At 41.9% G+C, this 16377-nt stretch overlaps 1 pseudogene; it reads right to left on the bottom strand.

The window, feature by feature from the left end:
• Positions 1-5705: 5705 nt before the first annotated feature.
• On the bottom strand, positions 5706-7524 carry LOC138859022 (uncharacterized; annotated as a pseudogene).
• Positions 7525-16377: the final 8853 nt, after the last annotated feature.

Here is a 16377-nt window from a genome sequence, read left to right as displayed (position 1 = left end):
TTAGCGTTACCCAGGATGAACCGCGTGGAGGCGAACCTGCTCTACATCCCCATTGATATAGGGTTATATATATATAAATGATCAGGATGAAGAGACGAGTTGAAATCCGGGTGACTGTCTGTCCGTCCGTTCCTATCGGGTGGCAACTCCGCCCACTCCCCAGATAACGGTACTGTTAAAGACTACTAAAAGCGCGATAAATCAAGCACTAAACACGCCAGAGACATTAAATTTTGTTTCTGGGATGGTATGAGATCACTTTATAGGAACCGCGTTCAAAATTAGACGTGGCACAGCCCATTTTTAGGTGAAAACCCATATCTTGGGATCTGTTTCACCGATTTCAACCAAATTGGTTGCATAACGTTCCTTTCATATTTCTATGTCAAAGTGCGAAAATAGGCGAAATCGGACTACAACCACGCCTATTTCCCATATAACACCATTTTCAATTTCATCTGATTCTGTCACTTTCCACTATGCAAATCAAGCAACAATGTTTGTATCGGTGTAAAACTTTACACGAATAATGCCTTTAAAGTATGCCATCTTGTGACCAAAAATTGTTTAAATCGAACCAAAAGTGTTCAAGCCCCTAGGTACTAAATATGTGGACCGCAGTGCCTATAGTTGACCTTCTACCGAAAATATCAGTCAACCCACAAAGAAATCTCAAACAAGTATATCATTTGACTTTGCGAGAGTATAAAATGTTCGATTACATCCGAACTTAGTCCTTCCTTTCTTGTTTAGTTTTTATACTCTCGCAACCTGTTGCTACAGAGTTAATAGTTTTGTTCACCTAACGGTTGTTTATATCACCTAAAACTAATCGAGTTAGATATAGGGTTATATATATATAATGATCAAGATGAAGAGACGAGTTGAAATCCGGGTGACTGTCTGTCCGTCCGTTCCTATCGGGTGGCAACTCCGCCCACTCCCCAGATAACGGTACTGTTACAGACTACTAAAAGCGCGATAAATCAAGCACTAAACACGCCACAGACATTAAATTTTGTTTCTGGGATGGTATGACATGATTTTATAGGAACCGCGTTCAAAATTAGACGTGGCACACCCCATTTTTAGGTGAAAACCCATATCTTGGGATCTGTTTCACCGATTGCAACCAAATTCGGTGCATAACGTTCTTTTCATATTTTTATGTCAAAGTGCGAAAATAGGCGAAATCGGACTACAACCACGCCTATTTCCCATATAACACCATTTTCAATTTCATCTGATTCTGTCACTTTCCACTATGCAAATCAAGCAACAATGTTTGTATCGGGGTAAAACTTTGCACGAATTATGCGTTTAAAGTATGCCATCTTGTGACCAAAAATTGTTTAAATCGAACCAAAAGTGTTCAAGCCCCTAGGTACTAAATATGTGGCCCGCAGTGCCTATAGTTGACCTTCTACCGAAAATATCAGTCAATCCACAAAGAAATCTCAAACGAATATACCATTTGACTTTGCGAGAGTATAAAATGTTCGATTACATCCGAACTTAGCCCTTCCTTACTTTTTTAGTTTCTTTGTTTTTTTTTGTTTTATGTATCTATAGTGCCTTTCATTTAGGCTCGAAGGACCATGTTTTTAATTCCAACCTGTTGAAATTAGTTCACTCACCACTCTTTAATATCGTATCGCAACAATTTTAAGTAAAATGAATTCACAATATTTTTAACCCACTCAATACAAAAAACACTAGCAACGCAGTTGATGGTTAGTGGGGTGATTGACAGGTGTGTTGGGTTATCCTGGATGGTAGTGTCGTTGTGTGAGGAGTATGATGCGTGAGGTGATGTGGTGAATGTTGCGTGTCGGTGATGTGTGCTTCTGCTGGTGTGCATGGAATTTTTTCGTTCAAAATCATTTTGGTACTTTAAGAGACTGTGCTGTTTTAGAATCTTTTGAGTCTGAGCTCATTTAGAAAGTCTATTGAAATAAATTAAAATTTCTCAGCGGCGCTGATAGATAATTTAGGAAATATCTGTGTATATATAAATGTGTGATCGAAAGCTCTGTTTAGTAAATAGAGTTTTTCACTTCGAACAAAATTAATATTCATTTCCGTATATATGTATAACCGCAATTTTTATACTCTCGCAACCTGTTGCTACAGAGTATAATAGTTTTTTTCACCTAACGGTTGTTTGTATCACCTAAAACTAATCGAGTTCGATATAGGGTTAGGTTAGGTTAGGTTAGGTTAGGAGGTCGATCCCAGAAGGGATCCCACTTGGACAGCTTAAGACGCCAGTCCGTTGTGATATCTACGACTCCTATCGTCCGGATCAAAAGACCCTTACAAGTCGACAAGACGTCTTGTACTGACTACAAACTTGTTAAGACGGCCAATATCCATTACGGATAGGTATTCAGGGCCGCCAAACGTGTGATTGCCGAGATATTTCAATCGCAGCCTAGCGAATGCCGGACATTGGAGGAAAAAGTGCTGGGATGATTCCACCTCGCCCTCCTCCATACAACTTTGGCAACTGGCATCGGGTAGTACACCAAGCCGTACCGCATGAGTGCCCATTGAACAGTGTCCAGTGAGAACTCCTACAATAGCGGCTAGATGCACTTTGCTCAGGGCGAGAGGTTCCCTCGACCTCCTGCGATCCACTCTTGGCCAGAAGGATCTCGCGGTCGCACAGGACCTAGTCGTCGACCAACGTCTGCTGAGTGCACGCGAGGTCCATTGATCCAAAGCTAGAGCGCAAGACGCTAACGAAGATCCAACCCGATCCCATTCCGATGTGAGTGGGGCAAAGGTGCCCCCCTGGCTAGCTCATCGGCTTTGCAGTTTCCAGCGATTCCGCTGTGACCAGGCACCCAAACGAGCCTGATGTTGAAATAGCCAGACGCTACCTCTAAAGAGGGAAGACACTCCTTGACTAGCTTTGATTGCACGGTACGCGCGCTCATAGCTAGTATTGCTGCCCTACTATCAGAGTGAATGCTCACTTCTACAAACGAGGCTGCACTACGCAGCAGTACTTCTACCGCCGCCTTAATAGCAGCCACTTCCGCCTGAAAAACACTAGAGTGATCCGGTAGCCTGAAGCTAAGACTGACGGAGAGCTCCTTACAGAAAACCCCCCCTCCAACCTTCCCTCCTAGCCTCGATCCATCCGTGAAAAAGCTCACCGCGCCTCTTCTCCAACGGCTTCTTCCCACCCACATGTCCCTCGTTGGGATATGAGCGGAGAAGGAACCGCCTCGAGTGGCTACAGTGACGCAGTGATCTATATTTTCCGGGATGCCGCTGAAGGAGGAAAGAATTTCGGAGTGCCCTTGTTCGGACCTCTTCAAAAGCCCAGCTTCCCTGAGCCTTAGAGCACACTTCGCGGCAATGCACCTACCGGCAATGTCCACAGGTGCTATGTTTAAAATAGCATTAAGAGCTAGTGTCGGTGTGGTCCGCAGTGCATCGGAGATTCCGATGAGCGCCGCTCTTTGGACCCTTTCAAGCTTTTTAGCCAGTATGGTCCTCTCGAGCGCCCTCCACCAGACGAACACACCATAGAACATTATTGGCTTAACTACGGTTTCGTAGAGCCAGAACACCACTATAGGTGAGAGTCCCCACCTTTTCCCAATAGCCCCTTTGCAGCAGTATAAGGCGACCGAAGCCTTCTTAACTCTCTCCTCTATATTTGGCCTCCAGGAAAGTTTGCTATCGAGGATGAGCCCTAGCTATTTCACTTTCTCAGCAGGCTGAAGAAGTGAACCCCCGAAAGAAGGGAGAGGCACATTTGGTATCTTATACCTCCTGGTAAATAAAACCAATTCGATTTTACTTGGGTTGACGGCTAGGCCGCTTCTATTCGCCCACCTAGATACCACGTTCAGGTACCCTTCGGTGAGCTCGTAAACGGTATTCAGGAACTTTCCCTTAACCATAAGAACCACATCGTCAGCGTATGCTGTCACCCGACAGCCTTGCGTCTCGAGTTCTATAAGTAGGTCGTTAACCACCATTATCCAGAGCAGTGGGGAGAGTACTCCCCCCTGCGGAGTTCCCCTATTCACTTTTCTGGTGGCCTTGGCACCACCCCACTCCGCTGCGACAGTTCTGTCGCAAAGAAGACTAAAAATAAGGTGCTTGAGGTTAGATTCCACCTCAAACTTTTCGAGGGCTTTAACCACTGCCTCTGGTCGCACATTGTTGAAGGCCCCCTCGATGTCGAGGAAGGTGCCCACAGCAAATTCCTTGTGCTTGAGAGCTATCTCCAGCCATGACACTACATCATGCAAAGCAGTGTCGACTGACTTGCCTTTGATATATGCATGCTGCGCCCGTAACAGTTTACCCCTCGGTATTCTGCTCCTAATGTACAGATCCATAAGCCTCTCCAGTGTTTTCAACAAAAACGAGGATAGGCTGATGGGTCTGAAATCTTTCGCACAGACGTGAGAGCTTTTGCCGGCCTTCGGAATGAAAGCAACCTTAACCTGTCTCCAGACCTTTGGGACATGGCCAAATCTGACGCAGTTCGCGTAGATAGGGGCCAGCCAGCTCAATGACATCTTGATCGTGCGCTGCAATTGCGCAGGAATAATGCCATCGGGCCCCGGGGACTTAAAGGGCTTGAAGGATTTCAGCGCCCAAGTAAGGTGACGATCGTCCAGAAGGTCCAAGAAGGCTGTACATCCCTCCTGCAGCTCCCCCAGTGATACTTCTTCAGCAGAGTGATTTAGTGGCAAATGAGCATCTAGGAGTAGTTTCAACGACTCCTCGCTACTCGTTGTCCCACTACTATCTGCATTTTTTAGATACCCCACTGGAGTAGGGTTTTTTGCAAGAATGCGCCTAAATCGTGAGGACTCATGACAGCCCTCTACACTACCGCAGAAGGCTCTCCAAGAAACTCTCTTGGCTTTCTTCGCTTCTACGGGCTTTGTTGAACAGTCTTCTGCTCGAAGATCTGATCTCCGTTAGCTCCGAAGTCCACCAAGGGGTTTCCCTTTGATTTTCTGAGTTCTCAGATGACAGGAGCTGTCAAGAGTAGTTCTACTAACAGAGCTGGCAATCTCGACGAGCTCATAAACCGCATCCGCCGATAGGATCGAATCCCTGTCGGTGCGGGTGGCAGAGCTGATCGAAGCTTCCTGCAGTACCGGACCCAGTTGGTATTCCTAAAATTTCTATAGGTTTTGAGTTCCGGGCATGAGGCTTTCAAGCTGAAACCAATATATCTATTATCAGAGAATGAATGGTCGTCTAGAACCCTCCATTCCGAAATCAAGGGAGCGATTTCCCTAGAGGCTAGCGTAATGTCAAGGACTTCCGCCCTGCTAGCAGTAACAAAAGTAGGGCTGTTCCCCCTATTACAAATAGAAAGATCTACTCTACAGATAAAATCAAAGAGTGACTCACCTCTTGTGTTAATGTCCGAGCTCCCCCAGACAGTGTGCCTTGAATTTGCATCCGAGCCTATTAAGACACCGGCTCCTTTGCGCCTGGCCTCTGCCAGGGCTCTTCTCAGCAGGTTCGGAGGTGGCTCCACCTCGTCGTCGTGCGGCATGTAGGCTGAGAACAGCCAGAGTTCTCCAGCGCTGTCCTCCAGTCTAGCAGCGACGACGTCCTCGTTGCTGAAATTATGTAAAAGAAAAACGTTAAGTTCGTTTCTGATCAATAAGCAGGCTCTGGTTCTACCTGTACTGTTTGCGGCCAGGAGCTTGTGGCTAATTTGGAGGATCCTCATCCTCCAAACTCCTCTCCAGCAGTGCGAGTTCCGCACCTTCATCCGTACTATCGACCCCAGCAGCCTCAAACAGACGGTCGAGACTAAAAACGGATCCATCATCGACTGACGATCCGCCCCCCGTGTTCACCGTATCCGAGAGGATGGGATCGATATCCATTTTAGAGTGGGTCGCTCTCCCACTCTCTTCCACCTCCGCTGGTGGCGACGGGCCATCAGCCCTGGCTTGATTTGGGAGAATCCTGAGGACGACCCTCTCGAAACCATAGCTTATGGCCCCCTTTGCACTGCTGAGAGGAGCGAGGGACTCCTTATTTAGGAGTATCAGCGCTTGCCGATATGGTTCCTCGGTCCTCTCCAGCCTAACCACCTTCCAGTCCTCGGTGGGAAGAGATGGATTGCAGTACCGCAATATCTCTTCAATTTCGGTCGGGGTGGAGGGTTCGGCCGGAAGCCAGACACGAGCACGAGGTCGCATCGGATGATCCGATTTGGCCACCGCCTTGAGCCTTGCTCCCTTCCATACTTCCCCCACCCTGGCTACCGCCTACTTATAAAGGAATGCCGACCGTTCGTCGGCACACCTTACAAGTTTGTGTAAGCCGAGACTCCACCCGGCACTTTCACATCTAGGGGGTGGTCCAGGGCTTCCCTTGACCACCTTCATGAACACTGCGGAGATAGCAGCCGCTACCCGCTTCCACTCTTCATGGGAGTTGGCTCCATCTCCCCTGCTGCTGTCGTATACCCCGAGCTCAATTGAGCTGGCGAGTTTAGCGATTTCGCTAAACATCGGTGCCGCTCCGACTCGAGGCTTCTTACCGAGGGAGGATTCCCCCTCCTGCGACCTCTGTCGCTTCATCGACGCGGGGGGTACGCTCGGCCCCCCTTTCCCGACATTGACGTCGCTTAGCACCCTTTTGGCCCACTCAAGTGTGCTAGCATGCTGATCAGTTTCCTGGTCAGCCTGCTTGCCACCGTAGCGCTCCAAAATCTTGGTTGCCAGCCGACGGTCCGACTTCAGCTTTTTAGCTGTAGTCTGGCGTTTCCCCCCGGAGCCTTTAGCTTTCACTGAGGACCCCGCGCCCATCATGTACTTAACAGAGGTTCCTCTGCTAGTGCTGGCGATTCCGTCGCGCACTTCTGCCCTGCCTAAGGTGTCCGTCGGCAGATTTCTGCCCACTCCCCCCACGTTAGCGATCGTAAGCCGGTCACCCCCGGAATTATTCTTCTCATCCTTCGGCGGAGACGGTTTCGTCCCCATCGGTGAGGATGCCCCCCCCCCCAGGGAACTGTCCACTTTTGAAGAGGTCGATTTCGACCCGCTTCCTCCCTCGTCCTTGTTTAAGTTTTGTTGTTGTTTTGTGTTCATTGTAATTGGGTCCCCACTCAGAGCCGCTATCCGTCTCCTGGAAAGGTAGTCGCCTTTAAATGGTCCCAAGGTTGTCTCGGTTACGAGGCCAAGGCGAGGGTTGACGCACGCCCTTATGAGGCAGTGCGTTCAGAGCCGACCAGCGCAAAGAAGGAGTCATCTCATCAAACACCTACCACACCAACTTAATGATGACAGGAGGGGAACGTACTCTGAGGCCTGCCATGGTTTTAACGGGACGGAGGCGGCCTTGGTATTAGCCCATCAGCAATTTCTGCAGGGTGTCACCCCTACATACTCAGGTGACAGAATACCACGACCACCAGCCCATGGTTCAAACCGATCCATCTAATAGTCCGAGCTAAGTCCGTGTCGAGCAAAGGTCAAATCCGTAGGAGTTATAAAGGCCGTGAAGGCCGCAGGTCATTTAGCGTTACCCAGGATGAACCGCGTGGAGGCGAACCTGCTCTACATCCCCATCGATATAGGGTTATATATATATAAATGATCAGGATGAAGAGACGAGTTGAAATCCGGGTGACTGTCTGTCCGTCCGTCCCTATCGGGTGGCAACTCAGCTCACTCCCCATATGTACCGTTGGTACTGTTAAAAACTACGCGCTAAATGCGCGATAAATCAAGCACTAAACACGCCAGAGACATTAAATTTTATCTCTGGGATAGTATGAGATAACTTTATAGGAACCGCGTTCAAATTAGACAGTGGGCGTGGCATCGCCCACTTTTAGGTGAAACCCCATATCTTGAGATCTGCTTAACCCATTTCAACCAACTTCGGTACATAACGTTCTTTTCATATTTCTATGTCATAGTGCGAAAATGGGCGAAATCGGACTACAACCACGCCTATTTCCCATATAACACCATTTTCAATTCCATCTGATTCTTTCACTTTCCACTATGCAAATCAAGCAACAATGTTTGTATCGGGGTAAAACTTTGCACGAATAATGCGTTTAAAGTATGCCATCTTGTGACCAAACATTGTTTAAATCGAACCAAAACTGTTCAAGCCCCTAGGTACTAAATATGTGGAACGTAGTGCCTATAGTTGACCTTCTACCGAAAATATCAGTCAATCCACAAAGAAATCTCAAACGAATATACCATTTGACTTTGCGAGAGTATAAAATGTTCGGTTACATCCGAACTTAGCAATTCTTTACTTGTTTAGATTTTTTTTTTGTTTTGTTTTATGTATCTATAGTGCCTTTCTTTTAGGCTCCAAGGACCATGTTTTTAATTCCAACCTGTTGAAATTAGTTCACTCACCACTCTTTAATATCGTATCGCAACAATTTTAAGTAAAATGAATCCACAATATATTTAACCCACTCAATACAAAAAACACTTGCCACGCAGCTCAAAAATATATGAAAAATGTTTAATATAAAAAATGGAAGTGTCCGGATCAGTTCCGCAGATGTAGACTGCAGGTACTCGACCGACCACGTTGACGATGTGTTCGCTTCGTATTGGATACGCCAAAGGGGTCGGCCGCTTCGAGTGGTTGTGGTTTCGTTGCTGGTTGGTGGGGTGATCGACAGGTGTGTTGGGTTATCCTGGATGGTAGTGTCGTTGTGTGAGGTGTATGATGCGTGAGGTGATGTGGTGAATGTTGCGTGTCAATGATGTGTGCTTCTGCTGGTGTGCATGGACTTTTTTCGTCCGAAATCAGTTTTGGTATTTTTATAGACTGTGTTGTTTTATAATCTTTTGAGTCTGAGCTCATTTAGAAAATCTATTGAAATAAACTAAAATTCTTCAGAGTCGACTGATGGATAATTCAGGAAATATCTGTGAATATATAAATGTGTGAACGAAAGCTCTTTTTAGTAAATAGAGTTTTTCACTTCGAACAAAAGTAAAATTCATTTCCGTATATATGTATAGCCGCAATTTTTATACCCTCGCAACCTGTTGCTACAGAGTATAATAGTTTTGTTTACCTAACGGTTGTTTGTATCACCTAAAACTAATCGAGTAAGATATAGGGTTATGTATATATAAATGATCAGGATGAAGAGACGAGTTTAAATGCGGGTGACTGTCCGTCCGTCCGTCTGTCAGGACAAGCTCTAACTTGAGTAAAAATTGAGATAGCTTTATGAAACTAGGTAGACATGTTTCTTGGTACAGTGAGACGGTTGGTATTGCAGATGTGCGTAATCAGACCACTGCCACGCCCTCAAAACGCCATTAATCAAAAAAAAAATAAATTGCCATAACAAAGCTCCGTAATAAGATACAAGTCTGTAATTTTGTACACAGGATCACATTAGGTCGGGGCGCCTGCAGTTAAATTTTTTTTTTTAATTGGGCGTGGTCCCGCCCTAAACCGCAAATCCTATAATAACCAAATTCACTGGAAGCAAATGTGTTTGGAACCTTTACCTACAGTGTGAAAATAGTTGAAATCGGGTGGCAACTCCGCCCACTCCCCATATAACGGTACTGTTAAAAACTACGCGCTAAAAGCGCGATAAATCAAGCACTAAACACGCCAGAGACATTAAATTTTATCTCTGGGATGGTATGAGATGACTTTATAGGAACCGCGTTCAAAATTAGACAGTGGGCGTGGCACAGCCCATTTTTAGGTGAAAACCCATATCTTGGGATCTGCTTTACCGATTTCAACCAAGTTCGGTGCATAACGTTCTTCTCTTATTCCTATGTTATAGTGTGAAAATGGGCGAAATCGGACTACAACCACGCCTATTTCCCATAAAAAACCATTTTCAATTCCATCTGATTCTTTCACTTTCCACTATGCAAATCAAGCAACACTGTTTGTATCGGGGTAAAACTTTGCGCGCATAATGCGTTTAAAGTATGCCATCTTGTGACCAAAAATTGTTTAAATCGAAGGAAAACTGTTCGAGCCCCTAGGTACTAAATATGTGGACCGCAGTGCCTATAGTTGACCTTCTACCGAAAATATCAGTCAATCCACAAAGAAATCTCAAACGAATATACCATTTGACTTTGCTAGAGTATAAAATGTTCGGTAACATCCGAACTTAGCAATTCTTTACTTGTTAAGTTTTTTTTTTTTTTTTGTTTTATGTATCTATAGTGCCTTTCTTTTAGGCTCCAAGGACCATGTTTTTAATTCCAACCTGTTGAAATTAGTTCACTCACCACTCTTTAATATCGTATCGCAACAATTTTCGGTAAAATGAAATCACAATATATTTAACCCACTCAATACAAAAAAACACTTGCCACGCAGCTCAAAAATATATGAAAAATGTTTAATATAAAAAATGGAAGTGTCCGGATCAGTTCCGCAGATGTAGACTGCAGGTACTCGACCGACGGGAATCAAAAACGTTGACGATGTGTTCGCTTCGTATTGGATACGACAAAGGGGCCGGCCGCTTCGAGTGATTGTGGTTTCGTTGAAGGTTAGTGGGGTGATCGACAGGTGTATTGGGTTATCCTGGATGGTAGTGTCGTTGTGTGAGGTGTATGATGCGTGAGGTGATGTGTGCTTCTGCTGGTGTGCATGGACTTTTTTCGTCCGAAATCATTTTTGGTACTTTTAAAGACTGTGTTGTTTTATACTCTTTTGAGTCTGAGCTCATTTAGAAAGTCTATTGAAATAAACTAAAATTCTTCAGAGTCGACTGATGGATAATTCAGGAAATATCTGTGTATATATAAATGTGTGAACGAAAGCTCTTTTTAGTAAATAGAGTTTTTCACTTCGAACAAAATTAATATTCATTTCCGTATATATGTATAACCGCAATTTTTATATCCTCGCAACCTGTTGCTACAGAGTATAATAGTTTTGTTCACCTAACGGTTGTTTGTATCACCTAAAACTAATCGAGTTAGATATAGGGTTATGTATATATAAATGATCAGGATGAAGAGACCAGTTTAAATGCGGGTGACTGTCCGTCTGTCCGTCCGTCCAGGCAAGCTCTAACTTAAGTAAAAATTGAGATAACTTTATGAAACTTTATAGACATGTTTCTTGGTACAGTGAGACGGTTGGTATTGGAGATGGGCATAATCGGACCCTTGCCACGCCCACAAAACGCCATTAATCAAAAACAAATAAATTGCCATAACAAAGCTCCGCAATAAGATACAAGTCTGTAATTTGGTACACAGGATCACATTAGGGAGGGGCGTCTGCAGTTAAAGTTTTTTTTTTAATTGGGCGTGGTCCCGCCCTAATAGGTTTAATGTGCATATCTCCTAAACCGCTAATGCTATAATAAATAAATTCACTGGAAGCAAATGTGTTTAGGACCTTTACCTACAGTGTGAAAATAGTTGAAATCGGGTGGCAACTCCGCCCACTCCCCATATAACGGTACTGTTAAAAACTACTTAAAGCGCGATAAATCAAGCACTAAACACGTCAGAGACATTAAATTTTATCTCTGGGATGGTATGAGATGACTTTATAGGAACCGCGTTCAAATTATACAGTGGGCGTGGCACAGCCCATTTTTAGGTGAAAACCCATATCTTAGGATCTGCTTTACCGATTTCAACCAAGTTCGGTGCATAACGTTCTTCTCATATTACTATGTTATAGTGCGAAAATGGGCGAAATCGGACTACAACCACGCCTATTTCCCATATAACACCATTTTCAATTCCATCTGATTCTTTCACTTTCCACTATGCAAATCAAGAAACAATGACTGTATCGGTGTAAAACTTTGCACGAATAATGCGTTAAAAGTATGCCATTTTGTGGCCAAAAATTGTTTAACTCGAACCAAAACTGTTCAAGCCCCTAGGTACTAAATATGTGGACCGCAGTGCCTATAGTTGACCTTCTACCGAAAATATCAGTCAATCCACAAAGAAATCTCAAACGAATATACCATTTGACTTTGCGAGAGTATAAAATGTTCGGTTACATCCGAACTTAGCCCTTCCTTACTTGTTTAGTTTTTTTTTTTTTTTGTTTTATGTATCTGTAGTGCCTTTCTTTTAGGCTCGAGGGGCCATGTTTTTAATTCCAACCTGTTGAAATTAGTTCACTCACCACTCTTTAATATCGTATCGCAACAATTTTAAGTAAAATGAAATCACAATATATTTAACCCACTCAATACAAAAAACACTTGCAACGCAGCTCAAAAATATTTGAAAAATGTTTAATATAATTGTTTAAATGACTATAAACTCCCCTTCCAACTACACCGCTTCATCAGGGTAAATAATGTCACACCCTAATACAACACACCACACCTTGGAATACAACTTGCACTCACAACATACACGACCACACTGCACACGATGTCACCACAGAAGTTACCACCACACACGATGACACCCCACACAATCAACAAAAACAGGGATTGGATCATCAATTCAACACATTCGAAGTAATAGCGATCCTGCGCGCATACCATACTTTTCGCAAACCCAAACTCGTTTCGCGAACGTAGTTTTGGATCTTCACCGCTTCCAGTTTTCGGCACGAACATTTGTAGCGTCAATTTAATATTTTAATATATTAATAAATAATTTAAAGTTTGTACTCATTACTCGGACTTTTATTTACGATGGTTTGTGCAAGTGTCTGATTTATTCATGGTCCTTCGAGCCTAAATGAAAGGCACTATAATTTACGTCCAAGACACAAAATTTGGTGACAAAAAACAAAAAGTTTAAACACAAACCCACCAAAGATACAGTGAAGTTAAGTGTAGTGGAAAACAAAATAATATACATAAACATATACAAAACTACTAAAGAAGAGTGCAGTGATATATATAAACAAAGCGCAGTGCAGTGGTGGAAAAATATCCATACTCGTATATATACATATTTATATACATATTATATAAAGAAAAAGTGCGTGTAGCCCAAAACATAAAGACAATAACAAATACAATTCACACAAACGGGCGCGAAATACAAAAGCACCTAAATACAACAACATAAATAAAAACAACATATACGGGCGCGAATTTAAAACAAACGATAATAAACCAAAACAACACTCACTAAAACCAAGCACAACTGGAAGCGGAGAAAAAGGAATTGACAACAAAGGAATACACACACGTACATACATTTATATTATCCCCTCAAAAAACCCTTGAGGGAGCAAAATGTGAGTCGTATCGTTTCCTATTATTTTATTTTATCGTGCATATATGTATGTAAAAATTACAGTTTTATATATATAGAACCTGTAATAATAAATACGTTTACCAAAAAAAACGGTTACCAAATTGTCTCAGTTTCGAGTTTTTTTTTGCGGGAAAAACCGAACACAGTCTTGTATAACATATATTTCAAAAAACATACTTATATAATAAAACAAAAAAATTTAATATTACTTTGTTGCCTAACTACAAGCTTACCTTTGTGTATTCAAACACACCAATTAACAAACACAAAAAACAAATTCAAATATACCTATACTTGCACATTTCTCCCGCAATACCCCTTATGTTAAAAAAACAAAAAAAAAAAAAACAATAAGCAGGATTGCATGAACTAAGTAAGCAAAGGCACAAGTATAAATCAAAATTCTAATATTTATAAAAAACAAAAAGAGAGAAAACAAACAAAAGCATACATATATGCTTATTTGCTTACATCTTATACCTATATATATTTTTGTTATACATATTTACATACCAAAACATAATTGTAATACAAACATACAAAGTGCATACGGGAACATACCTGCATTGGGTCAATTACGCATTGAAAATTTACAAAATTACAAAGTTGTAAAATTAAATGAAAAATAAAACAATAAACGTTGTGGTAAAGATAACACTACTAGATATTAAAAAATTAAAAATAATAAATAACATATTAAAACATATACAATTATAGTTGTACATATTTTCAAAGTCCACATTGGCATACACCCCGCAATACCCCTTGTAACAAACAAGCAGGATTGCGTACATAAAAAACTAAAAGCACATTGATCTCTTCAACGAGCTCTCAATTGCATTAGAAAGTGTACATACATACGCACAACCAATTGATCTCTTCAACGAGTTCTCAATTTTACGAGCACATAACTATATACTAACAAGTCCGTTTATTAGGGTGTACCTATATACATCAATATAAGGGAATTAAAAAGTATTATTGAATTAAAAGTGCGATTTTTAGTAATTAAATTAATTAAAGCAATACATTCAAAATAAAACCACAACAAAATCATATTGCTAGTAAATACAGTTTACACTGAGAAAATTTTAATAAATTTTGACAAATATTTTAACATACAAAAAAAAAATGATGAATGTGGATAAAATTCAAATTACACCTGCAGAAGCTACACGCGCAAGACAGGTTACCACAAAGCAAACAAAAGGCAAAAATATTTGTGCCACCAAATTCATTTCTGAGAGTGACAGATTAACACGATACTGCACTCGATTTTCATTTTCACCGATTCAAGACATCTCTGAATCGTTATTGGAAATAAAAAAACAAAATATTGACAATTTTTGGACTGGTCTCCAAACGGCTCATGACGCCATAGTAGATTATGACAATTCAGATCTACCACACGATTTTAAATCATCGGCTTACGCACTATACGAAAACTGCTTAGACCAGTACGAAGCTACAAAAGCTATGATATCCGATCAACTAAAGCTAATAAAAGCAATTGCACCTACTCCACATCAGCGAGTAGAGCTGCCACGAGTACAAAATCAAGAGCGCATGTGACACAGAAATATTTTATGGAGGTTATGAAGAATGGCCGTCCTTCCGGGACATGTTCACTGCCGTATACATCAACCATCCAAAATTATCAAAAGCGCAAAAATTGTATCACCTCCGATACAAAACAAAAGGTCAAGCAGGCATAATAGTCAAACAGTTCGCACTTAATGACGACAATTTCAATTTGCCTTGGGAAGCTCTAAAAGCAAGATATGAAAATGAAAGAATATTGGTCGATAACCAAGTAACGACACTAATAAACTTGCCAAAAATTCAAAAAGAAACCAGTGAAGAGTTTATAAGACTACAATCCACTGTTTCAAACTGTTTGTCGGTTTTATCGACACAAAATATTCCCACAGACAGCTGGACCCTATACTGGTAAACATATGCACCGCCGCATTACCAAAAAAAATCTTTACTTTTATGGGAGCAATCGCCCTCATCACGAAAGAAATGCCCCACGTGGCAACAAATGAAAGACTTTCTTACTACCCAGTACGAAATCGCTGAAAGGGTAGACAAAAAGCTAATTAAAACAAAAAATGTACAACACGACCAAAAAAGAAGCTTCAATAGACCCCAAGCTTGTAGCAAAAATAAATTAAACAGAAGCTTTTACAAATCTCAATCGTTCACATCCGAACAAAATAATCATACGTCATGCAAACTATGCACGAGAGGGCATAAACTACAATCTTGCGAGAAATTCAAAAAATTAAAAATTATAGAAAGAAACTATTTCGTGAGATCAAAAAAATTATGTACAAATTGCTTGTCACATGCGCATACATATAAAAATTGCAAAAGCAAATTCAATTGCTTATATTGTCACAAAAGACACCACTCAATGCTTCATTACAGCAAATTTCCCATATCACCCCAAAGAAGCGCTTATACAAAAAGAACCACAGGTTTAGTGGTAACAACAACTCCCAAAAACCGAAATCCCAAAAATTGCCAAAAGACACCATGTTGCTCAAAGGCACAAAAAACTCAAACGCTACACAGCGAAATACAAAATAGGGTATTACTACCCACAGCTGTCATCTCCATCGAACACCGAGGAGAACTGTTTAAACTTAGGGCCTTAATAGACCAAGGATCACAACGATCTTTCATAGCGTCTAGGGCTCAAAATAGGCTACAACTGCCAACAAAACAAGCCAACTTTGAAATTACAGGAATGGGCGGAAGAGTAGTTCAAAACTCTAATAAAATCTGCCCCATTACCTTAATTTCCCCCCAAGCGGATAAGCACATACAAGCAGAAGCTATAGTCTTACCGCAACTTACAAATATGCTTCCAAGCTATCACATAAATAGCAAGCATTGGCAAAAGGTTTCACACCTAAGGCTAGCAGATCCCAACTGCAACACTCCCGCTCAAATAGACCTTCTATTAGGCAGCGATCTCATACCACAGATAATACTCGAAGGTATTAAGAAAATTTTAAATACACTTCTGGCACAAAACACTATTTTTGGGTGGATCCTAAGTGGACTAGTTTCGGAACCAGTTACCACCATGACCACTCAAGTTGAGGAAATCTCAAACGAATACCTCAATTCA

Source organism: Bactrocera oleae, chromosome 2, assembly GCF_042242935.1.
Source record: "Bactrocera oleae isolate idBacOlea1 chromosome 2, idBacOlea1, whole genome shotgun sequence".
Classification (NCBI taxonomy): Eukaryota; Metazoa; Arthropoda; class Insecta; order Diptera; family Tephritidae; genus Bactrocera; species Bactrocera oleae.
The sequence above is the reverse complement of the archived record's forward strand: the minus strand, read 5'-3'. Positions and strand labels throughout refer to the sequence as shown.